General features: G+C 55.5%; 1 long non-coding RNA gene across 1 annotated transcript in view; it reads right to left on the reverse strand.

Annotated features, from left to right (window-relative positions):
* The window catches only part of LOC136793471 (uncharacterized), a 466580-nt gene that overhangs the window by 213341 nt on the left and 227123 nt on the right, over nt 1-26116 (reverse strand). The window contains exon 4 of the long non-coding RNA XR_010838754.1: nt 14332-14386. This is a non-coding gene — a long non-coding RNA (uncharacterized lncRNA). The remainder of the gene's footprint in view (nt 1-14331; nt 14387-26116) is intronic.

Below are 26116 nucleotides of genomic sequence, written 5' to 3' on the forward strand. Positions count from 1 at the left end.
AGAGAACGGCGACCAGAAGACAAAACGGGCCACCTTCCACAGTTCGTTCTCATCACCGCGTTCCATTGCGGGAAGGCCCTTCGAAGGGATTTTGCCCAGTATGGTCAGAGGGCAATGAGTTTCCGCTGCTTTGCAGCCCACAGGCGGATCCCTGTTGGGCCAGCCCTCGAGGGAGCTGCCGCGTGAGTGTGGACAAAGGGGGCAGCGGGCACCAGGGCAGCCAACAGAGCTCCTGCCCTTCTCCCGGGGCCAAGCACAGACCAGGGCTTGACTCCAGAGCAAGAGGGGCTGCGAGGTTTTCCGCTTACATCTTGGAAGTCTGCTCACCAAGGAAGAGAAAGCAGAGGCCGCAGGCCTGTAAAAAAGCTGGTTCCGTAGCCCCGGTGCCACCCCACGGGCACCTGCCGAGCCGAGCTCCCAGATTTGCTGAAAGATACCCAACGGGCCGTGGTCTGCAGAGACCACCCCCTCTGTATGCCCCTGCCTCCCCCGTCTGACATCACGCTCCTCTCCTTCCCTTAGGACCCTCCAGGCCCCTACCCACCTCACCGGTATTTATCCCTTTGAACTGGACCGCCCACCTCCTTCCCTGCTTTCCAAGGCCTGTAGCCTGGGAGTCAAGCCACAGTCCCACAGGCCACTGGGAGGGCGGCCTGTTTTCACATTTGGCTGCTTTTGTAGAGCACGGAGGGGCTGAGTTGGGGATAGGTGCCAGTCACAAGCCCTTGAATAAAACAAACGATGCGGGAAAAAAAAGTGTGGCAGCAGCTTCAGGTAGGCGAGCCCGTGAAATTTTTTTTTTAAATTGAACCATAGTTGATTTATAATACTGTGTGAGTTTCAGGTGTACAGCAAAGCGATTCGGTTATACACGTACATATGTATATATCTATATTCTTTTTTTGTTCATTCCATTTTAGTTTATGGTACTTCAGTTCAAGATACTGAATACAGTTCCCTGTGCAATACAGTAAACCCTCGTTGTTTATCTATTTTACGTATACTTGTGTGCCTCTGTTAATCCCATAATCCCAATTAATCCCCCCATCCCCCCTTGGTAAGGGGGGGAAAAATTGGTTTTCTATGTCTGTGACTCTGTTTCTGTTTTGTAAATAGGTTTATTTGTACTATTTTTCAGATTCCACAAATAAGTGATATCACGTGGTATTTGTCCTTCTCTGTTTGGCTGACTTCACTTAGTGTGATAATCTCTAGGTCCATCCATGTTGCTGCAAATGGCCTTATTTCATTCGTTTTTACGGCTGAGTAATATTCCATTGTGTTACTGAGTGGGGGAGGGAGGAGAACCGTGGGCAAAAGCCTTCACGGATGGGGGCTCGGCTCCTTCCCCAGTGGGAAAGCACTTCTCCACCGCCCAAACCTGCTCCCAGGAAGGCCAGTGCCCCAGGTAAAGGTAAAGGTGAAAGCACACCTTTCATACCCCTTCCTAGACGCTACTCTGTGCCCTCATGGGCATCCTCCCAGGGAGCTCTCCAGAAACAGCTCTCTCTGCTTCTGAGCTTTCCCAAGGATGAAAGCACCTGCTGGGCTGGGGCAGTTAATATGCAAGCCTAAGGGATGAGAGGTCCTGCACATCTGTTGTGGCAGCATCTCTAGAATACCAGCTAGCGCATTCCCCACGCGCCTCCAACTGGACCAAAGAAAGCACAAGTCATTGTCAACATTCGCTCCTCTTATATTCTCAGAGGTTTCGGTATCTACACGTGAACTTCATATAAAATATGTCAGAAAAAGCAAATTGCCCCTTGTCAAGGGAATTTTGGCTTTTGAAAAAGAGCCATACAATAATTCAATCCCAAATAGCAATTCAGAGCTTTAAAAAAACCTAACGTTTAAATATGTATTGAGTTTTTGTAAAGGCTGCTTACTTTTACTAGTATTTTATTTTATTTTAAAGGAACATTTATTTATTTATTTATATTTTGGATGCGTTGGGTCTTCGTTGCTGTGCGCGGGCTTTCTCTAGTTGCGGCGAGCAGGGGCCACTCTTCGTTGCGGTGTACGGGCTTCTCACTGTGGTGGCTTCTCTCATTGCGGAGCACGGGCTCTAGGCACGTGGGCTTCAGTAGTTGTGGCTCGCGGGCTCAGTAGTTGTGGCTCGCAGGGTCTAGAGCGCATGCTCAGCAGTCGTGGCGCACGGGCTTAGTTGCTCTGCGGCACGTGGGATCTTCCCGGACCAGGGCTCGAACCCTTGTCCCCTGCACTGGCAGGTGATTCTTAACCACTGCGCCACCAGTCCTACTAGTATTTTAAAATTATTTTTCCCTGAAGCATGAACAGAAATTTCACAAAATGCAAATGTCAGGACACGTGAACTCAATAAATTCTTTTCTCTTTTCCTAACACTCTCCACTCCCTCCCTTCAGCCTGGCCATCACTCCAGTCAAGAATTAAATAAAGTAAGAATCATCATTTCTTACTGCAGACTCGCCTTGGCAGGAAGCTTTTGGTAAGTCTAATGTATTATACACTGAAAAAATTCTTACAAAAAGCAGCACAGCTATCACGGCTGCCAGATTTTCCCCTGGCAAAAAATGCATTTTAAAGTAAGTGGTGTATTTTTTTCTTTCTCCCTAACTTGAGATTTCCCTTGGTAAAAGTCAAGAGAACAGAGTTCCAGCACACATACATTCAAGGATCAATCAATTTTCTGGAGGCGTTTTTTCTCCCTGAGAAAAGACCACCATCTGCTCTAATCAGTTTGGATTCTTTTGCCTGACATAACACTTGTTTCCTAGGGACAAACTGAATAACCAAGTTCCGTGAACCGAATGCGTTTTACAGGCGCTGAGTTGACAAGGCAAGGCCAGGCATTTAAGCATCAGAAGACTGGCTTTATCCATCAATGGGTGACATTTTAGAAACAAAACAGGAGGAAAGGCTAGAAAAAGAACACACGGTGTACTTAGTCTACGGAGGTAATGAAGAAGGCATTTCTGATGCAGAACCATCGTTAGTTTTAGGACTTGCTGATGAAGCCCTGCGTGCCTGTCAAGAGAAGCTAGGCTCTGACCCAGAGATGAACAGGCTGAAGGCCGTGGCCACCGCAGGCAGCAAGGCGTCCCCTACTCACGCTCCGTGCAGGGTCCTTCTCACTGGCACCTGCATCCTCGACCCGGAAGTGACATCACTTCTGCCAACCCATTGGCCAGAACTGGTCACATGGCCAAGGCTGATTTCAAGGGGACCGGGAATACAGTCCCACCGGCACCCCAAACGGCAGTGACTCTTGTGAGGTCGGTGAGCACTGTTACACCGAGCACACCACCTGCCTCCACCTTTACCCAGCGATGGGCCCCAAAACCTGACTCAGAGACGTGTGGTTCTCAACACCGGCCACCCATGAACAGCGCGGGGAAAGGTCTTACAGATCAGCATGCCTGACCTCCCCAGATCCACACATCCCGACCCTCCGGGCTGGAGCCCAGGCATCAGTAGCTTTCCAGAGCCCCGCAGGCGGCGTTGGCACCCAGTGGGTACCGAAGTCCCCCTCTGAGAGTGCTCAGTACCTCTGGATGTGGCTCAGCCGGGAGGACCGCCTGGGACCCCGCCGCGCTCAGTGCGGTGCCCGGCTTCGGCCCCTCGCTGTCCGGAGCACGAGACTCTCGGCCAGCAGCGCTTCTGAGACACAGGAACCTCCAGCGTGCGAGAGAATCACCCGAGTGCTGGGGAGACCCCTCCTCCTCCCACAGTCCTGATTCCGGGGCGTCCAGGTGGGGCCTGGGGCTCTGCATTTTGACTGGTGACCCCGTTTGAAATACACGGCTAAGGAGGTTCCCACATGTGACGGTCAAGTTTCTGTGCAACCTTGACTGGGCTGGGGCTGAGGGCTGATGACCTGGTAGCTGGTAAGCACGGCTGGTGGATGCGCCTGGGAAGGCGCTTCTGGAAGAGGTTAGCGTTTAATTCAGAGTGCGTGAAGACCACCACAGTCACCCACGCGACGGGTCTCCTCCAGTCCACTGAGGGCCTGAATAGAACAAAAAGACGGAGGACGGCAAACGTGCGCTTGCACTCGAGCTGACACGCCCCTCTTCTCCTGCCCTGGGAGCCTGGACCTCAGAGCCCCTGATTCTCTGGCCTTTGGACTTGGACTAGACCTCACGCCATCGGCTCCCAGACTCGGACGGAGCTACATCCCCAGCTCTCCTGGGCCTCCAGTCTGCAGACAGCAGGTCGTGGGGCTTCTTGGCCTCCATAACAGAGGAAGTCGGTTTCTATAACAAACCTCCTCTCTTACGCGTCCGAGTCTATATACGGTCCAACCACAGCCAGCGGGCGGGCCTTCCCCACCTGAGGCGGCTGCCGAGCTGTGGCCAATCAGGTGGCTTCCTTGCTTTGCTTCTGCATCTTCTCTGGGGAAACCGCTCCCACACCTGTTCGGGGAAAGCACTCCAATCACCTCCAGTTTGCTGCTACCCGATTTGAACCAATGTTTGTGCAAATAAACTTTGAAGATGTTAGTGTGTCTCGGTTGACCTGTAACAGCGCATCTCGGATGGTGGCGGAATTAGAAAGAACAGGACAGCACGGGAACGACAGACAGAGAGGAGACGGTCCCTTGGGTCCAGCGGCTCCCACTGGGAATTCGCTCATTCGCCCCCGAAATAAACACTTCTGAGCACGAAATTAGCGCCAGATGAGAAAATACGGAACTTGACACATACTCTCTCCTCTCCCCCTGGGAGGGCAAGACTCCACAACGTGAAGGAAAAGGCTCCATCTTGAGGTTCTGTTTCAGACAGAAAAGGCTGTTTTTGCCACAGGGTCCAAGTAATTTTTCCATTTCGGGGAGACCTGAGAGTCTATTTCATCAAGGACTTCAGAAATGATGCATTACGGTGAGATGTTACCCCAAATCCTGAGTGGAAATGTTTCCCTGGCACTCACCCTCTCGTAATCACAGCAAGATAGCGAGCGGGCCATCGCCTGTGAAATGGGGCTCTCGCTGCAGCAGGGCAGCCTGGGCCCCGGCAGCTGTTGAGGCCGTAACTGGACACGCATCACCCGGGTGGCCAGGTGGGGAGCGGGTGCCCGCGTGGCCCTGCTGGACCAGCCCATGCAGACCTTCAGAGCTGCATTGGCTGGAATCACAGAAGAGGTGAGGTCCCAGTGAGATCATATATGCTTTACGAACCGTCTCTAGGTGTTGCCCCTCGTACAGATGGACTCTGGTCATCTGTCCATCGGTGAGACGAGCTGGGCAGGCTCCAGTCGCGGCTCCGAGGGAAGCGTGTGCCTGGCCCTGCTCCGAGCTCTCCCCTTCCCCACACCACACGCCCATCACACGGATGACCGGGCCCCATTCCTGAGGATGCAACCCACGTCCTGCCTCACCTGGCCTCTGGCTTCCCGATGTCTTGCAAAGGGAGAAAAAGGACTTGGGTCTCATGGTGGGGACAGAGGAAAGCCAAAAACAACACAAAAGACGCTGGACCCAAAAGGTCCGACCAAGAAAGTGCAGGGGGGCCCCACTTCTAGATTCCTCAGGGCTGGCAAATCTCAGGCAGGCAGGAATTGACATAAACAAGCTGCCTGGAATATGAGACAGAGGAGAAACAGAACATCAGCCAGCAGTGCCCTCCCACGAAGGCAGATGTGGGCAGAGAGGAGGGGATGGCCAGAGCCTCGTCCTCCGCTGACCTCACACCCGGCCCCGCTCACAGAGGTGAAGGAGGCGTCTGTGGGTCTCACTGCACATTCGCTGAGGAGGATGCTCCCCCTGGAGACGAGGTCACCCTGTCACCAGCTTCACAGGGATGGGATTCCCTCTCGGTCCAGCCCCCTGGTCCTCACCAAACATCCCGCATCGACTTAGTTAAACCCCAGTGGGGGTGTTCCGCCATTTTCATAAATCACCAGTCCCGAAAGGAGGCCTCTCATCTCATTCCTAGGCGAGGTCTCCTCCCAGTTTTCCTTTTCCTGTAAGATGCTACCCATCCCCAGGCGCCGCGCCAGACTCTCGGGGCCGCGCCTCTGATTCACCAACACCTCGCCCACATGTGTAACCATCTGCTAAGTTCTGTCATTCCTGTGTCTGCTTAATACCTCCTACGTGGTCTTTCCTTCCATTCCCGATTTTAGCACCTTGCCTGCTCCCTCTCAGATCTTTTTTCCATCCTCTGCATTTCCCCATTTACACCTACCCAACCCTCACCCACCAGGTCCTCCTCTTGTCTTACAAAGATCATCTCACTGGGTCCTCCGTTCCTGTGAAAAGTCTCCAGACTTCCCAGCCTGGTCTCCAAGGCCTTTCCCAGCTTGTCTCAGGCTCTTATCCCAGCACAATGCCAAGGAGACCGTCCAGCTGCCCTGAGGTGCCCCCTCCAGGCCTCTGGCAAGACACCCCTCTGCCTGCGAAGCCTGCCTCTGACAGCCCGCCACCTGGAGTCCCACACTGCCATGCTGTTTGCAGCAGCGTGGCAGGATGGATGCTCGAATGGCCCTCGTCTTGGAAACATTAAAGTGGTGCATGGATCTGTGTTAGTTTAACGTGTTGGCTGAACAGGAAACCCAAGGACCACCAGAGAATCACGAGGGAGCTTCTCAGGTAAATATAGGGTTCCAGAGGTTGCGTCCACCTTAAGTATAAGCAAGAATTACGCACCCCGCCCCCATGCAGAAGGCAGCAAGGGAAGGTGCTTGTCTCAGCCCTTACACGGGGGAAGGAGAAAAACTTCCTGAAAACCACAAGCCAGTCCCCTTGCAGTCTGCTGTCTGAATCACCTCTGTTATTAATCCAAAAACCTTTCGAGCAGGACATTTAAATTAAGTTGGTACCTAGTGGCAATGCCCCAGACAAGAGGAAGAGGTAAATATGGAACCTCTCTGGAGGAACTCAATCTCAACACACCTCCCAAAGAATGCCACAAAGTCAAGGGAGAAGAGCGGCTCGTCTTCCACATAAGGAGATAAATCGCCATGAGCGGGAAGTAGCAAAAGCGACAGAAGCAGGCGGGCAAAAGCTTGTTACGATCAATATTTTAAAGAAATACAAGAGAAAGAAGCAAAGAGCAGAGATGAAAAAATAGAATTCCTAGAAGTGAAAAATACGAAGATGAAAATGAAACACTCACTGATCTCCACATCCAGAAAGACGGAGAAAGTTTACAAGCCCTCCTGCTAAGTGTGACTACAGACCTGGCCACGATGTGTGAGGCCAGGTAAGGAGATTCCGAAGGTGCAGAGAAGGCAGTGGCAGGGCCCCGGGAGCTGAAGGGCAGCAGGGCTGGGCGGGCGCAAGCATCCGATTCAAAGCCGAGCAAGCCAGCCTCCTGCAAACACCACCGGAGGCGATGAGAAGCCCCGCCCAAAGCTGCTCTCCAGGCTCGAGGCCCCATCAAGACAGAAAACAAACCTGCGATTACCAAACGGGAGAGAAGCGGGGAGGCATAAATTAGGAGTCTGGGATTAACAGATACACACGACTATGTATAAAATAGGTAAACAACTAGGACCTACTGTAGAGCACAGGGAAATACATTCTTTATCTTGTAATAACCCGTAATGGAAAAGAATCTGAAAAAGTATACATGTAATATATATGTACATATAACTGAATCACTGTGCTGTACACCTGAAACTAACACAACATTGCAAATCAATGATATTTCATTAAAAAAAAATAAAAAGGTAGAAAACGGTCAGACAATAACAGCCCTTCTCCAAGCACAGGAAAAACCGTGGTCAATCCCCACCCAAGCCAGCAAAGGCCGAATGGGGACCAACTTCCACCCGCCCTGGGCAGTAACCCCCCCTCCCTGCCGGGTGGGTCAGAGGAGACCCAGGACAGAGTCAGGACTTTCGCCAGCATCCAGAGGTATTAAGGCCACCCTCCTCCAGACTGCTCTCCCATCCTCTGCTTTTCCCCAACCCTCTGTGGTCCTGTCGTGGGGACCACATGGGGAGACGTGATGAGGAGCTCCCACACTCCGCACCTCAGCTAAGGAGGCATCAGTGGATGCTCAGTGGGGATCCTGAAAACCATCTCCAGCCCACAGTCAGGAGGAGTGGTCCCAGCGGTGAAGACGGAGCGGGGAACCTGGGGTTCCTTCTCCTCCTGCCACAACAAGACAGCTCACCCCCTGGCATTGCCATCATCACTTCAACTTGAATCTACTCATTGGAAGCAAATAAGTAAATCCAGCCCACGCTCAAGGGAGGGGGGGATGGAACCCCAGGTCCTGAAGGGAGAAGAAGCAAGTAATCTTTGGACACATCTTAGGACCTCCACGATGTCGCTTATAATAGCAACAAAGCTACAACGTATCTGAGAATAAATACAACCAAATATTCACATCTCTTGTGGGAAAAATTATAAAACTTTATTGAAAAGAAGTGAAAAAGACCTAGGGAAGTGGAGACGCAAACCACGGCCTTAGAAAACGTCGAGGTCCCCAAAATGTTCACCTCTCCTCAAATTGATCTACAAATTTGATCTGAGTCCACCCAAAATCCCAACAAGTTTGTCCATAATATAGAACTTGAAGGATTTTTCTAAGTTGTATGTGGAAGAATAAATGCAAAACACTCCTGATAAAGGATAACGGTTGCCAGGGGTAGGGGGGAAATTCTTGACCAGATATCAAAACTTAGTATGACCTGAAAAGTATTTAAAATACTCTGCCTTTGGAGAAGAGGTGGAAGAGAGTTGGCGACTCCAGGGGTGGAGAGGATGCAGACCACAGGAGCTCTGATTCCTGCAGGGAGAGTGCACACAGCTGCACCCACTTTTCAGGAAGCGTGGCACCACCTGATAAATTGCACACGTACTTACCAAGGCTCCAACCATAAAACAGCCCTCAGTGTACATCCTTGAGGAACAGCTGTCCAGAAACCAGCAGAATGTGGGAGCAGAGCCATTCAGAGTTTACAAGGGCTGAAACAAGCCAAATGTCCACCTACCAACTACAAGTGGGAAAATAAAGTGTGGTGTACACAGGAGGGACTATTACACAGCCGTGAAAACAGACTAGTCTTAGGCATGGACACAGGCAGCCTCAACATCACAATGTCAAGCGAAGAGACAAACCAACCAACCTCCAGATGGTATGCTTACTTTTTTAACTTCAAGAAGAGAGAAACCTAAATGAAATACTGTTTAGCAGCACACATCGAGGCGGCCCAGCCATAAGGAACAGCAAGGGATGAAGCTAAATTTCAGGACAGTGTCTGGCAGGTGGGGAGCTGCAGAGAGGCAGCGAAAGGTAATCAGCTTGGACTCATGGCTGCAAGAGGACCAACTGCTCCATTTTCCGGGGACTGAGAAGTTTCCCAAGATTCGAGAATTGCAGCGCTAAAACCAGAGCAGTCTTGGGCAAACTGGAACGGTTGCCTACCCCACACTGAGAACTTACAAGGTTCCAGAATATTCTGATTTGCCCCTGCTGCTCTTCATTTCATCCTTTTTTAAACTGGGTGTAGTGGGTTGAAGAGTAACCCACCCCCACAAAAAAGTATGTCCACCTTCTAACACCTGGTACCTGGGAATGTGACCTAATTTGGAAAGGGGGTCTTTGCAGATGTAAATAAATTAAGGATCTCAAGATGAGACGATCCTGGATTAACCAGGTGGGCCCTAAATCCAGGGACAAGTGTCCTTATGAGATGGGGTGATGGGGCCCCAGGCCCAGGGACGCCTGGAGCCCCCAGAACCTAGGAGAGACAGGAAGGACCCTCCCCCGGAGCCTCGGACGGAGAGCTCAGCCTGCCAGCACCTGGATTTCAGGCTTCTGGCCTCCAGACCGTGAGAGAACAAATTTCTGTTGTTCTAAGTTTGTAGTCATTTGTTTCAGCAGCCCCAGGAAACTTATACACTGGGCACGTACGTTTTTATACGCTGCTTTGTACGTATATTTTAAAATAAAAAGAATCGCATTACCTCCCTCCTGTCCTTCCAGGCAACAGCGCGAATGCCACCCCCTCACCGCCACCAATGCCCCCTACCCCGCAACTGCTTTTCAGCCCATGTTCGAAACTCCCCTGTTTTGGCTTCTCCTGTGAATATGAATAAATGCATCTAATCTTCCCTCCTGGATGTAAATACCCTTGAAAGCACTGACCAAGCCCTTGGCAGACCACACAGCATCGAAAACGTCAGTGCTCGGTCAGCGTCGAGGGTGACACCAGGTCGGGTGAGACCCCTACACACACCAGATACCAGGGCACCTGGAAGGCCACACCTGGTCCTTGACAGGCAGCCCAGAGCCAGTGAGCCGCAACCCCAGTCAGACCACCTGCAATTTCCAGCTCGCGGGCTCAGCCCTGCAAACGAGCTACCCCTGCGGCTCCTGGACCTGGCTCCTCTTCCAGAGGCCCGCGTGGACCCGTCAGCCTGGGCCTTCCCCGTTCCGACGCCTGGCCGTGGACGGGGGCCCCGCCCTCAGCGTGGCCTTGCAGCCAGCTTGCAGCCAGCCCCGCTGCACTGTCCCTACCGGACGCCTCCCGGGCACCGCCTCTGGGTCTGAGCCAGGCCTCCGCCTCGCTGGGCCCACCTGGCAGCTTCTTTCTCACAGATCTCATCGATATGTGGCCACTTATAAACCCAGCTTCTGGAAACACCCTGGGGCAACCCTGCCGTTTCTGTGACTGCTCACCTGGTGCACAAGACCCAGGAGTGGACTCAGCTCAATTGTGAGTGTCCAGCGGCGCCGGGCTCCTCCTGCCCGCCCAGCGGGCTCCTGTGACCCGCACGCGGGGTCCCGAGGCTCACACCGGAGTCCCCAGCTGGCGCAGCCCGCGCATAGCTACTGGGACTCGCCCGAGAGGCTGACACACCTCAAACCTGTCTCCCAAAGGCGGCAAGAGCACAGGGCCGTCGGACCCAGAGAAAGTGCAGCAAGCTCAGGACCAACCCCCCCCCGCCACCGCCACCATCAGCAGAGCGGCTTCCATCCTCCAGACCCACTCCCATCCTCTCCTGCAGACTCTGCAGAGCAGGTCAACACCTGCTGCTTCTCCAGGCTCCGTGACCCCACCCAGCGGGGATCAGCCACTGGCAGCCCTGTCAGGAGACAGGAGGGAGGGAGGGAGGAGAGCGAGGTTGGGGTATTCACTCCCTCTCCTCGGCTCTGCTCTCTCCCTGCAGGACGCTCTGGGGCTAAATGCTTCCTCTGGTGAGGCCGAAGCTGCTCCAAGCCCCCGCCCCCGCTGGCATTTCCATCCACGTTGGTTCTCTCCCCTTCCGGTCTGTTCCACCCCCCCCTCCTGCTGACCGACCTCACAGCCCCACCCCAGGGGCACTCACTGCTCCATCCCTGCACTCCGCCCACCTTTAAGTTATCCTTTCCTTAAGACTCCTCTGAAATCACGCAGTTTGAGGGTGCATCTGTCTTCCTCCAGGAGCCGGCTGGCCCGACACCCGCGATGTCTCCAAGACACACGGCAGGGGTCCACCGCTCTTCCCAGCTCCCAAACCAGCGGGGCACCAGGCAGGAAGCTCTACCACTAGGCGCCAGGACCGACATATCCCAGGGCCGGACTTTGAAATACAGCTTGTGTGTGGTGGGAGGGCCCGGGAGCCCTGGGCTCTGATGATGCGTCTGCCCGTGCCACCCCAGGGCCGGGATGCCCGGGGCTCCACTTAGGGCTCCATCCCAACCACGCTGGCCAGGAGAGCAAGGCCAAGCCAGTCAGTTGCATCCCAGGACCCCCGCTCTTTCCCCAGACACCCAGGTCCTCAAACGACTGTTCTGCAAAACAACCTGCGACAGCAGCTCAAACCCCAACCAGTCAAGATGGCTTTGGGCTGCTGAGCAGCTAAGACCCGAGAGTGAATCACAGGTCAGAAGGTACCAGCGAACCACCCGCCTGACGTCTAGTTAGACCAGAGGGCAGGAGAGGTGGGGCTTTTCTGGGACTCGGGCAGGAGAGACGTGGCAGCGGGGCCACAGGTGCAGGGCTCAGCTGGGGCCACCTTTGCCCCTGCCCAGGTGGCCCCGCTTACAATGTGAGAAAGATGACATTCAGCTTTCAAGGCTGGGTGTCCAGTGGAGGGAACTGCAATGAAAGATTCTATTTTTCCCATTCGTCACTGGTTTTGAGCAGCCAGTCGATGACCTAACTCACACACGCACACACAGAGCTGTCAGTAAGCTTCCTTGTCCTGACACCCCTTAGGAAAGAGCGAAGGCCAAAGCAGGGTCTAAAGCCCGCCTGGCCTGGGCACCCAGCTGACCCCACAGACCAAGATTCCTCCCGGAAATTCACACGTCAGGGTCCCCCTGGAACACCTGCTCTGGGGAACCGGGCAGGCCTGGAATCAAAATTATTTCCTGGCTCAAAGTGGCTGGTACATTTCTTGGGCCTGAAGTCACCGCTTGTCAACAGAGGTCAGACAGCGCCTCTGACTTCATGGCGAGAGTGATGATGGGTGGCTGTGACGTCGGCTCATGAGAGAAAAGGCTTCCCAGAGGGACGTGGTCAGAGTCCAGCTCTTGCCTCCTTGGTCTGAGCAGACGGGTCACGCGGACCCCCGGGCACTTCCCATAATCAAAGCCGCTGGAAGCTCGTGCTGGGAGTTCCAGGCGTTACTGTTACTGGGCCGTAACCGTGCTCAGGCATTTGTGAGGATTTTAACAGTGAGGAGCGGCTCTGCATCTGAACGGCCTCGTGAGATGATCCCAAAGCTTAATTATCCGGAGTCAGCTAACCGGGTACTGCAGCTTCTAGTTAAATTTCGGTGGCTATACTTACTGCGTGTTCTGGTTACGACCTACGTCAAGAAAAGAATAGTAAAAGAGAAATACAGCTGCTTCCATATACAGAAATGAGGTCCCCAGAGAGCACATCTGTATCGAAGATGATGATTTTCAATAACAGAATAGAAAGGACGACAATAGCTCAGTCCCTGGAGCACTTACTGGGCAGTGGGCACGTGCTCTAAGTGCTTTGTGTAATTTATCACAACTAATCCTCCTGAAAAATCCATGAGACAGGTGTCACTGACATCCCCATCTTACGGTTGAGGAAACTGAGGCAGGGAAATAAGACGGAGCCCCGCTCGAGGGGCAGAGCTCGGATTCGACTGTGGCCGTCAGCGCTGATTGCTCACAGGTCCGGCCCACGCTCTACACTGCCGATACCCTGAAATACCATGTGTCCCCGACACTCCTGGGGCCCGTGGGCTCCAAGAGCCCACGGCGATGGGAGGCGGAGTCACACACAAGCCAACGTGGCATCGGCGCCCACGCAGCCACCAACCAAGGTGGCACCCGCATCTCAGACTGGACCGTCCCCTCCTGGGGTCTGAATGGTGACTGGAGGCATCTGAGCCTATTTCTGGACCCAGCGCTGGTCTGCACCTCATCCCGGGCCCTTCCACTCACGGAACACACCCGCGGGAACCACCCCTTCACAGCGATACACGCACAGATGTAACTCCTCCAAGAAAGGGTCATCCCTCGAGACCTGGGAGCAGCCCCGCTGCCGGGCACACGCAGAAATTGCTGAACCACCGCGCGCTGACGGCTCTCGCTAGGCTCACCGAACACTCGTCCTGCTGGAGAGCGTGAGTCTCCCGAGCTTGGAACAAGTCTCGCCTCGAGTGCATAAAAACAGGATCTGGTTAAACTCTTGCTGTGTGAACAAACGACGACAAGGCTGACCGAGAAAGTGGTGGTGAACCATATGGGAATATTCTCTCCCTGCTCAGGATAAATTGAGACCATAGCCTCGGCTGTCACCAGGGGTGGGGCACACACGCGAGTGCTGGGCGTGCCAGAGGCCCTTCCCGAACCTCTTTACAGCTCTAGACTGACTCCCACCAGGGTTCTGAAGGCAATGACACAGCCTCCAGGGGTGCCTGGTCACACGGCATTCTTCATCGAATCAGAAGCCAGACCTCTGCTGTACTCCTGGGATGCTCTGAGTGCTTCCAGAAACCCGGATACCAGGAAATCACCCCAGCACCTGGTCCTGCGAGCTCTCACCAGCTAGACGGTCCACCTGCAGCCCCGGTTCCCTTCCACACGCCCTCGGCCCCTGCCCGACCCTGCCCAGCTCAGCGCGGCCACCTCGGAACCAGAGACACTCCAGGCTTTGCAGGGGCCACAAGCCTCCCATTTCCCAACACCTGCTCCCGGGCCTCTCCGGGCAGCAAGGGACAGGGAGGCACTCAGGGTCAGATGGACAGAGGAAACGAAAGCTTCCGGCTCTGCACCCACAGCCCCACTTCTGCCGCATTTTCGGAAAGAAGCAGCCCCCCAGCCTTCTGAAGTGGACAAGAGTCACAGGCTTTGCAGAAAGCATTCTTTCTGGAGGTACTGCTGACGTGGGAAGCGTCAACACTGGAAACGCGTTTTCCGTACTCACCGTGCCGTGTGTCGGTGCAGCGTACGGGGAAATCCATGGGCGGCATCAAAGTGTCCTGCAGAATGAAAAAGAAAATAATTGTAAAGTCCAAGCGAACGGCTATCATAAACAGATTGTAATGATCTAATATGTTTATCGAAAGCTGCATTTTCAGCACGCTCTGCTGCTCTTGAGGCTCTATCATACGGTTCAAACAGCCAGTGTGCTGTCCCCGCCAGCAACAAAAGGGTAATAGACCGATACCGTCGGATCGTGTGACTATGCAAGTGATGTAATTTACTTTTATAAGATGCCATCAATAATTCAGAAAAGGGGGCTTCCCTGGTGGCGCAAGTGGTTCAGAGTCCGCCTACCGATGCAGGGGACACGGGTTCGTGCCCCGGTCCGGGAAGATCCCACATGCCGCGGAGCGGCTGGGCCCGTGAGCCATGGCCGCTGGGCCTGTGCGTCCGGAGCCTGTGCTCCGGAACAGGAGGGGCCACAGCAGTGAGAGGCCCGCGTACTGAAAAAATAATAATAATAATAATAATAATAATTCAGAAAAGGTATTGTGTAACACAATACTGTTGTTTCAATTCTGAGACCCAAATCTAAGGAAACTCCAAGGGAAGTCCTGGGTGGTTATTTCCCAGACATGGGGATTCTAGATTCACAGGGAAAAGCCACAGGGGCTGAAATGTGGAAAACTGATTTTTAAAAATCCCTCTCTTCCACCTGGTGCACTAAGGAAGCCATAATAGAAAATGTTATTTTCTAAATGAATCTGTAGAAGACACTTCTCTCCATCTTTACCCTCCTCTGACTACAAGTTGACTCTGTAGGGGGCCAGGGTCCAACACCTGTCAACAGGCTCATCTGAACGCAGAGAGCCTCTGGGGCTGGGGGTGGTGCCAAGCGTGTGCAGGTGGTGAATGTGCGTCCAGCCAGCCGAGACCAGGGCGGCGCCGTCAGTCAGCGCCAGCAGTGTCACAAGCCAGGCCCTGTGTCCCATCATGAACCAAAGCCAGGGCTGCCCCATGTGCCAGAGGAGGGGCACCAGGCCCACAGCTAGGCGGGCAGCGTCTGACCAGGGCAGAGCGGCCGATGAGCCAGTCTCAGAATTGCGGACGTTGGACCAGAAGAGAAGCAGGACCAAATGGTTAGTGATCATGACTCGTTTCATCGCGACACTTGCAAGGTCGGAACATCAATACATTGTTGATGGCGGAGCAGACAGCCCTGCAGCCGCCGAACAGCACGGTAAGGGAAAGACAGAGGGTTCATCCGTTGGTTCCAACATGCGTGAAAGTAGAGAAAACGGCCTAAGAACGCGCATGGACCCATCACTCAGAACCTCACGTGCCCCCCGCCTGCCCCCGCCTCCGTCTTCCTCCCCCTCCTACGGGGGTGTGTGTGGAGTGCAGAGGCCCAGACCGCTTCCGGAACCTCACAGCACTTAATTAACAGTAACTATTAAGTAACAACTCTTTTAGATGAACTTCAAACACCCAACCGCAGAGGGCAAACAGCTGGCCCCAGGCTCCGCCTCTGACCCCGGTAACCGGGGGGCGCAGCTCTCGTCTCCCTCAGGCACCCCTCAAAACGCTTGGCTTCATCGGAAGCTTAAGAAACAGGCATTGATATTTGAATGCCAAAACATCACACTGAAAAACAGAGAAACATTCTGAAGACATCGATTTGTGAGTTCAGCAAGCAGGTGTCTGAAAAGTTCCATTAAGTCTGAAGGTCTCATTTTTCAAACTCCTTTTATCACACGCCGCTTCTCACCTAGAGGACAGCATTTTGTTCCTAGAGTTCGAAGCGGCCGGGTTGCACGGGGCACGTGCCGTCCCCCAGCTTTGCAGCCGACCGATCCTTCTCCACTTCTGTGCGTTGTATGTGTAGAGCACCGCCTGACTCGCCGCCTTCTTTGTCCCCCCAGAACGCAGGGGAGCAGCATTGGAAAGAGGAAGTGCTGCTGGGCTTCAAGACAAGGAGTGACGAAAGGCCCTAAGTGTCACCTGAAGTCCACTCTCCCCACTTACGTCCATATTCTGACAGGTGCAATGACGCGCTTCCTCACTCAGAGCCCCTCTGAGCTGCTCCCGTCGCACGAGCCGGCACCCGCCATGGGCTGCTGGCAGAGGGCGGACGAGGAGGAGGACGGTTTGCATGCGTGGGAAGCAGGGGCTCTGCGGAGGCCCTCAAGAGGCACCACACAAAGCACAGCATCCTCTCCGTGCAGGGGCCAGACACACACCCCCGCCCCGGCACCTGGGAAGCTGGTGGTGGAGCAGGGAGTGGCCCCCCATTTACAGAACAGAACCTGAGCTCCAGAGAGCACAGTGCCCACCATGAATGGCGGGTGGGGGTCAGAGCCCTGTGTCCACACCCCGGGTCCCAGGCTCCATCCGCAGCCACGTAACAGGGGCAGACAGGGCGGAGATCTCAAAGACGAAGTCTCCTCTCCGCAGGCTGCGCTGGACTCCTTGCCTCTCCTGCTCTTCCCCCTCCAAGCACACACCTTTCGTGATGCTTTGTTCTTCTGTGTAATTTGGAAAATTACCAGAGGGTGGCTGCGGCGTGGGGTGAGAAGAGGGGCAGGAAGTTCAAAGCACTTGGGTTAAACCAAACAAATCATATCATAATGTGGTATTTCCAGCTACAGCATGAGCGTTCTCCGGTTATGAGAAGGGACAGTTTTCATTGTCCTGGATTTATTTACCCTAGAAAGTGCTCTGCCACATGGGCCGCCCAGCTCGACTCTCCAGCCGTCTGACCTGAACCAGCAGTAGCTGGTTTTCCAGAGTGAGCCTCTGGCACTACACACAATTCTTTGGTCAAATTAAATATTCAATAAATCCTGGGTGCACTGAATCATAATGCTATTCTCATGGTAATGGGGCTTTACATCGCTCAGAAATTGTTCCTTAACCACAAATTCATTTCGAGGGATGCGTCCGATGAAATTGACATTCTCCTGGCGGCTGGACATCCTATCCCTCATTCAAGACTGGGCCCCTCTCCTTAACGGCGCACTTTAGAAAATGACAGTGCTAGTTAAATCTGAGGGGTTTTTCATTCCCAACTCATCTTTACGGCTTTCAAAGAATGTTTAAAATTCCTTCAGCCGAGCCACAGGCAAAATGTGAATTTTTTAGGGAAGTAAACAAAAATCACGATTTCCATCTGGGAATTAGTGAGGGATGAACAATTCATAGCTTGGTTTTAAAGTAATGGCTCGGGCACTGGCTTTGGTAGAAGCTCGAAAATGCAACCTGGGCTGACTTGGGAAAAGACCTTTTTTCTGCAGATGAGTAACTGTTTGGAAGCAAAATGAGGTGTTTTGCAAAGCAAGTACCTTCTGCAGCCCGTGCAAGGCCTCCAGGCAGCAGGAGGAAGCCCTCAGGAAGGTCTAAAAGGGCCACTTAACCAGGGACATTGGGAGGGAGAAGAGCCCCCCACCAGGCCACGTCACCACCTCTGCACTGAAGGACATTTACATGCCCCTTATAGGTAGTGCCCAACTCATAACATTTCATATATGAATAACCCTCTCCTAGAGCAGGGTTAAATTTACACAGTAGGTTATTTTCTCATTTTCCTAGATAATTTAAGACATTAGAGCAGCAGTTCTCAACCTTAGCTGCACACTGAAAATAGCTGGAGAGATTTAGAAAGACAGACACCTGGGACTCACCACAGAGGTTCTGATATACTTGGTCTGGGGTGTGGCTGGCTTTAGCATCGTACTTCAAATGTGCAGCCTAGAACACTAATGCCAGCCAAAGGAAAGAATCTGGAAGCAAAGAACAAGGGAGAGAGGGAGAGAGACATCAGGGGAAGCAGGACAGGGAAGGAGGGAGGGAGGGGACACAGCTCGTGAAGGACAGACAAACGGCCTGGACAGAAGCACACATTGCCCCCGGAACAGAAGAAAATGTCCTATCTGTGTCCTGCTTGGGACGGACATAACAAGAACAGAAATTCAATGGAAATAGTGACTCAGAGGCAAGATTATAAAGAAAGAAAATAAGATGAGAATGGAAATGGCAGGCTCCAGGAAACAAAGTGCAAAAACACCATCATTACAGAAAGGCTATATACAGTTAAAACATCAAGAAAGAGGCAACAACTAACACAGAATCATTGACACGGAGAAAAGACCATGATCACCAAGGGAGGCAGAGGAAGCCGGGAAGGGGGCGAAGATGATAAAAGGGCAAAGATAAAAGGGAAGACTGAGTAGGAGAGATATAGCCTGTGAATCTACAGCTCAGAATCTCGTATCATGTTTCAGGACGAAATGATGCGGAACAACCTACACCAAGACATATCCTGGTTACGGTGCTGGTTTTCAGGCTGAAAGAAATGATACTTGGCCATCTAGGTAGATAATTCACCAGCACCCTGAGAACCACCAGACTGGGTTGGAGTCCCCCTTGGCCAAAATCAGCACCGCAGGAGACAAGGGATTACCGGGCACAGAGTTCGGGGGAGAGAAGGCGGTGCAGCCACAGAGCCGTCCAGCTGCAGAGCCCGGAGGCCGACACCTGACCACGAAAGGACTCAGGGAATGTGCACCCACCCCCGAGGCCCTTTTGGCAACCTACTCCGTCACGAAGTCCAGCCGGCAGGAAAGGTGGGGGACAGGTCCTCACTGCTCCCACCCTGGAGGCCAGAGATGGTGAGAAAACTCCACGGAGTCTCAGGGAAAGAAAGGCAGCCCACCCTAGACGCAGAGCATAAACAGAAAGAGACAGACACTCAGAGCTCCCAAGACCTCGGGGAATAAGACAGCTGTGTTCTTCTAGGAAAACAACGATTGGCTTCATGTCCAGCCAACCAGGAAATGAATGTAAATAACCTAGGGATGGAGCAGCCCTCACGGACAGGACTGGGCTGAGTGGCAGGTCCCTTACATCCAGGCCACACAAATGTGGGAGTTCATTCCAGAGTGAACGGACGCGACAGCAGCTTTGATGACGTTAAAATCAGAGCTGACAAAAGACTGAAGGCAGGGGAAGGAGAAAGGCAGGCGCTACGGCAAGGCGTAGCCCTCATCTTCCCTAACACACGCAATCTGTACACAGAAAGGCGAAAGCGTGGGCTTTCATCGGCCTTAGGCTCCAACCTTAGGAATCTCAGAATTATTTTTCATCCCCTTGGAGACATCGCTATGTCACTAATTTCTCTTTTAACTGGAAACGTTCATCTGAAGCTCAGCAGGTCCCTTCTGTTTTACTTTCGTCTCTGTCATCTTCCGGCAAAATTAAACTTGATACATATTCTAAGAGAAGCACGTACAGCAGAATCTCGCTCCACCAGTGCCCGTGAGCTGCCTGCATCCTTCCTCCTACAGGTGCATGTGCAGCGATGCCCTTCACAAAACGTCCACCAGCCCCTCCGGGGAATGGGAACTGCGGGAGTGCCTTTGTGTTTTCCCTTTCTTATGCAGATCCTCCTTTAATGCATAACTTTTTTTTTTTTTTTTGTGGTACGCGGGCCTCTCACTGTTGTGGCCTCTCCCGTTGCGGAGCACAGGCTCCGGACGCGCAGGCTCAGCGGCCACGGCTCACGGGCCCAGCCACTCCGCGGCACGTGGGATCTTCCCGGACCGGGGCACGAACCCGTGTCCCCTGCATCGGCAGGCGGACTCTCAACCACTGCGCCACCAGGGAAGCCCTAATGCATAACTTTTAACAGAGCATGTTCCAAACCAGAGAAGTCAAAAAAAAGTAAAAAAAAAAAAAAAAACCCTTAAAAGTCTTCCCAGTGGACAAAATCTATAAAGCCCCTATTACCCAGCGTGGCTCCATCTTCTCCAAGTCAAGCCCCTCCCCTGCCTCCCCAAGTCCCCCTGGAGCCCACCGCCTTTGCCCTGGGACAGGGAGCCCTGGGGGATGGACTATGTAGCCCTGACAGCGCCCAAGCTCACGGAGCAGGGCTGGCGTGGGGACCCCGCTGCCACCGCCACCTCCTCCTCCTCCAGGCTCCCGAAGGATGGAGGTGCCCTCTCTGCATCCCGGATGCGGGGGAAGCGACGGGCACACAGTGACGCTTTGGTGGACGTCGATAAAAAGTACAAGGTGGCATCATGAATACTTCACGCCCGTAAATATAACAACGTGGCTGAAATTCTTTTCTAGTCCAATTCAAAACACAAAATTATCATGGTCGGTGCTTGCTAAGGATTTGGGTTTTTTTTAGTGGGGGAAAAGTCTTCAGGGTAAGAAGTGCCCACGTGAGCACAGGGGCCTGCAGCTCTCGGGAAAGACAGACGTGGGGGGCGACAAAGACGGGGCGGCGCTTTGGTGCTAGGGGTGCGGCCGCACCCTGCACCGTCTTTATCTTGATCCGAGGGCAAGCCCTGAGCACAGCTCTGGGAGGACCTGGGGTCAGGGAGGCACCACGGCACCCTGGAGACCCGACCCCCTAGAGCCGAGGGCGGGGGCCCCTCCAGCAACGGGGCCTCTCGGTGGGGTCCTCTCTCAGGGGGCTCTTCTGCAGCCAAGGGAGGAAGGGGCGCCCCGCACCGACCACGGCTCATCCCGCGCCCGCGCGGCGGCGCTTCCACCCCTGAGGGGGTGAGGGGTCTGGAGAGCAGGACGGCCCCCCGAGTGCTGGCTCGCGAGGCTGAAGCGCAGTAGAAGTTGGGGCCGCCGAGAGCCGTGCCCGAAGGGGAGGGGAGCGCATCTGGCCTAGGACGCTGGGTGAGGAGGTCGGAGTCCCATCGGCAAGTCCTGGACTATTTCCCGTGCACTGGGGTGAACCGCGACCCCCAGAAGTGCACGTCCACCCAGAACCTCAGAACGTGGTCCTACGTGGAAACAGGCTGAACGAGGGTGCGCCCTGCTCCAGGGACCGAGGTCCTGCTGTAGAGCACAGAGAACCATATGCAGTATCCTATGATAAACCATAATGGAAAAGAATATTTAAAAAAGAATGACAAAAAAATAAGGGTCATCTGAAGACGCAAACGCACGGAGAGAAGAAGCTCACGTGACCACAGAGACCCAGAAAGGAGTGACACAGCTGCGGGCCCGGGAGCACCGGGCCCAGCTCAGCAGCAGCACCAGACAGGCTGGGCCGGGCCGGGCAGCAGGGACCCCCTGGGGCCTCCAGAGGGCGCGTGGCCCGCCAACTCCGGCGTCCCAGAGCTCCGCCGCCAGGGCCGTGAGGATAGAGCCCTGCGGTGGGAAGCCACCCAGGACGTGGGGCTTCGGTGAGACGGCCCAGGACACCCGTGAACGGGCAGCGCGTGGAGAGGAAGGTTCGGTGGGGGCAGCCCGGCAGCGGGAGAGCCCGCCTGCGGGGAAGAGCTGACAGGAACGAGGCCCTCCTCCCCCGTCACCACCGTGCTGTCCACTCCCTTTCCCAGCCCCTCACTTCTTGGACAAGTTCTAGAACTTTCCAGTCATGTTGGATCCAGGTGTTTCAGCTCTCCCACCTTTAGCTGGCTTAAAGCCCTCGCCCCAACCCTGTTGCCGGCCTGGCCCCGCAGGGGGCCCTGGGGCCCTGCGCTTGCTGCCCTCCTGGTCCTGGGCACTCACGAGTGGCCAGCACTCCCGGCCTGCCCTGACCGTCCCATCCTGAGTCCTGGACTCACTCGTGCACGGTCTTTGCAGAGCCTCCTGGGTCCTGGGCCCTGGGCACAGCCATGAACTGACGGGCCAAGCCCGCCCGGTGCCCGTGCCGCCGGCCCTTCTGGCAGGTCCAACCCGCTCCCGGCATGAGCGTGGAGTCAACGCCCGGACCAGCCCAAGCTGCAGTCTCACCACTGGCTGGGCTGCCCCCCACCCCAGGCCAGGCTGCCGTGCCCCTGGGCGCCTCCCCTCCGCGTGCCCCTTCCCATGCGAGGGAGGGAGGGAGGGAGGCTCCCACTGACCGGCTGCCCTCACTCCGCCCGCCTCGAGCTGCGGCCGGAGGGAGACGGCCCGGGAGGTCTGCCCTCTGGACGCCCGTGCAGACGGTCTCGTGCACCTGACGCCCACAGTCTCCTCGGCCTGCAGCTGGCGGCCATGCAGGGGGCAGGCAGGCCTGGCTTTCAAGGGGCCAGTGTCCAGCCTCGCTCTGACCCCTGGGGGTTGAATCATGACGCCCCCAAAACATGTTGAAATTCTAACGCCCCAGTACCTTGGAATGTGACCTTATTAGGAAGTAGAGTCTTTACCATTTCAGACGAGGTCGTTAGGGCGGGCCTAATCCAGTGACCAGCGTCCCTATAAAAAGGCGGGGGGCTCGGCTCACAGAGTCAGACACGCACAGAGGGAGACGCGTGAAGACACAGGAGCAGGCCATGAAGACGCACGACTGTCTGATGCAGCTACAGAGCCCGGACGCCCGGAGACAGGCGAGGAACACGTGGCCTCCTAGAGCCTTTGGAGGGAGCGCGGCCCTGCCAACGCCTCGATGTCCGGCTTCGGGCCTCTAGGACTGTGGCAGAGGAAAATCTGCCACTCTGGGTCAGCCAGTTGGCGGTACTTTGTTACGGCGGCCCCAGGACTCTAACACACCCCGACATCCCGGAGAAAGGTCTCCAAAAGACACGGCGTGTCCCTCTTTAGCCCCCGTCGGGCTGTGGTCCACACGCGGGGTGGCTGCCCCAGGCCTCTTCGCTCCTCTCCCTCACCTGGCGATCAGGACCCGGGGGTCCTCTTCCCCGCTGAGCTGGCAGGTCCCCAGCCTTTTCCCCAGCACACGGCTGCCGACCCCAGTGAAGGGGCGGCAGGAGGGTCTGCAGGACCCGCCAGGACAGGAGCCCCAGGCCGCCCCCCAGACGCACCCACACAGGCCAGCCCCTCAGCAGCCACAGCGGCGGTGTCACGGCCCAGTTGCTCCTGAGGGCCTAGGTCACAGCCACGCTGCAACAAGCACCCCCAACGCCAACTCCCCAGCAAGGACACTTGGAGGACACTCAGCTGTTGCCCTCTCGTTACCACACTCGCAGTTTGGTGACACCGACCCCCCCCAATAATATCCTGTTTTTCTCAACTATTCGGAATGGGGAGAACTTCTGTGTTTTGATGTTTCCGTGTGCAAAAGTGCAGAAGCCAGAGAACAGGATCTAATCCGCTCCTTACTTAGAAAAACGAATGCCATTCCCGCAGTTTTTACTTTTACAGAAGAAACTGCCATAGTATAAACACTCCTGCTGGTACATCCGGGGCTCTGAGAGTGAGTATTTTGTGCTCAAGGGTGGCCGGGAGCAGGACCCGGGGCACACGGGCAGCGAGAGCCCCACAGGGCCTGACTCAGCACGGAACGCTCTCAGCCCAATGCATCAAGGGACAACGGGCATCACCTACGGAGAGCGGCTAACGATAAGACAATCTTACCCCCACTGTGAAATCAGACTGAGTAGAGGAGCATTTGACAAAGACAGACACTTAGAGCAGGTAGTCTACACTAAAAATCTCCCAAGACCGGAGGAAGGTTCCCCCTTCCGGTAACTTCCACCCAATCCCCCATCACTCCGCTCCCAGCTGGTCTTCTGAACACCCAGGGCCTTTTCGAAATGACAGCAGGTCCAGAGTCCCGGGGACGCCCCTTCGCCCCTCCCTTCAGCCAGCGTCTGTACTGTAGGTGTCTAACTATGTCCGAGGCTCCGTGTGTGAGGGGGTCCCTGCCCTCTGCAGCTTAGGGACGAACAGTCAGAGACCAGAGGCTCCTGACAGCCTGAGCCGTGCAGGTTTAGGCACGAGCTGAAGTGGCAAGTTCACGTTACAACACGCTCCTGTGGGCATTTTTATCATCTTGAGACCGAATAAGTGCCACTTGATCTGCCAGCTTAGCATAGACGTGCTGCCCAGCCCACTGTGAACTGGGGCCCGTGGGGCGAGAGAGCCTGAGAGATTTGCAGGAAGGCAGAGACGAGCTGCACTCCCTCCAGCCTGGAGCCGTGTCCACGGGGTCCCGAGCCCCAGGAAACCCACTCATCTGGCTGCTGAGGTTTTCCTTCCGAGCAGAGCCAGCCCCGTCCTCCCGAGCCCCGACGGTTTAGCCCTTCCTAGGATTTGGACGGCATCCGTGTCCTGAGAATAAACCTCCACTTCATGAGCTGCCTCAGCGGGTCTCTGCTTCTTGCAGCCGAATAACTTCTGACCAAGAGACGCCGTTCGCGCCAAGTTCCCACTCGGGCGGTGATGGCCAGCCCTGGTCCCACACGGCTCGGGCACCATAACGGAGCTTCACGTTTCCTTTAGGAAGGAGCAGACGACGGGCTTCAGCCCAAGTCACGCTACGCCGGCTATTCTGCTTTCACGGATCAGACAGTACATCCGAGGGGGTCAGGTGTCCAGGCACAGACTCCCCGGAGGAAGGCGAGCTGACAGGGAGCTAAGCCCGCCGGGACCACCCGCGTGCACCGGACCTGGGCCCCGTGCAGGCCGGCTCTGCTCAGGGCCGGGTCCCCGCTTTGCCGGTTCTCAGGGAGACCCGCTACAGCTACTGTGGATGACTCCCCAGGGGCGGGCGCCCAGGAGAACCGAGCCCGTTCAGAGCCCCCACGAACAGTCAGAGCAGCAGATGGTGACGGGGGCCCTGCACCGGGGGGCCTGCACAGGGGGGGCCTGCACTGGGGGGCCCTGCACCGGGGGGCCTGCACCGGGGGGCCTGCACAGGGGGGGCCTGCACCAGGGGGCCTGCACAGGGGGGGTCTGCACAGGGGGGCCCTGCACCGGGGGGCCCTGCAGCCCCCTGGGCCCAGGCCGGCAGGAAATGGGGAGCGGCAGTCGTTTTCCCCAAGCCGCTGTGAGCCGTTTCGAAGGGCTCTTCCTCGTGCCAGCGGGGCAGAGCTCCCCGAGCTCCGCACGGCCCTCAGCCCTGAGGGCAGGGCTGCCCCACCGACTCGGCAGCACTCAGAATGCAGGGAGTCCCCATGTGTTCAGGGCAGCACTGCGGACAGCCACGTGCTCTCCAGCAAACCCTGAAAGGGAGAAACAGGCTGAGTCTGAAAGCAGAAACATCTGGCCGGGCTGCAAAGAACAGCGGAGACGAGTCTCCAAGGAGACGGCACGGGAGATGCCGGGGCTGCCAGCCTGGTCCCCGCGGGCTGGGCGCGGCAGATCCTGCTGGTAAATCCCGTTCCTGGGACAGACACAACTCTGTCGTCCTTACGCCCACTGGGGCTGGGCTAGCAGGAGGCCTTGACCAGGGTTTAGAATCCATTCCTCTCTTCTTCCCCGATATTTTCGTTTTTCCATTTCCATCACTACTTCTAGAAGACCAGCGTCTAGAAGCACTTTAGCTGCTCTCGATAATCTCACCAGAGGCGTGTCCGGGGCTTCCTCGCTGTTGGGGTCCTGCCCCACGAGGACACAGTGGGACAAAGCACACAAAGCCCTGCGGTGACACTGCATTCGGGACAAAGGCGGGAACGAAACGCAGTCAGACTCAGAGACCCAGAAGGCGTTTCTCTACACCTGGCGGGCGTAGGCCAGACTCCGAGTCAGAGGTCACACGCTTGCCTGGTTTCCAGCCCCGCAAGTGCAGGCCCGCAGAGGACGGCACGGTTCTGGGAGTCTCTCTGAAAACCAGTGAGACACGAGGGCCACACCTTCTCCCTACACCGCCCGACGGGATTTCAGGCAAAGGTGCTCGGAAGCCGGATGGGGTGCGGAGGGCCTGGCCGTCCGCGGAGATGAACCATCAGCTGTGTGATGCGTAGGGCCTCACAGCTGCCGCCCAGAGGGAATCCTCCCCTCGGAGCCACAACTCCCGCCGTGGCCACCCCAACGGGCTACGGAGCACGGACTGAGCCTTCCCATTCGGAAGCCTTCCTGGAGGCGGCAGTCGGTTCACTGCC

Source organism: Kogia breviceps, chromosome 2, assembly GCF_026419965.1.
Source record: "Kogia breviceps isolate mKogBre1 chromosome 2, mKogBre1 haplotype 1, whole genome shotgun sequence".
In the NCBI taxonomy this organism is placed as follows: Eukaryota; Metazoa; Chordata; class Mammalia; order Artiodactyla; family Physeteridae; genus Kogia; species Kogia breviceps.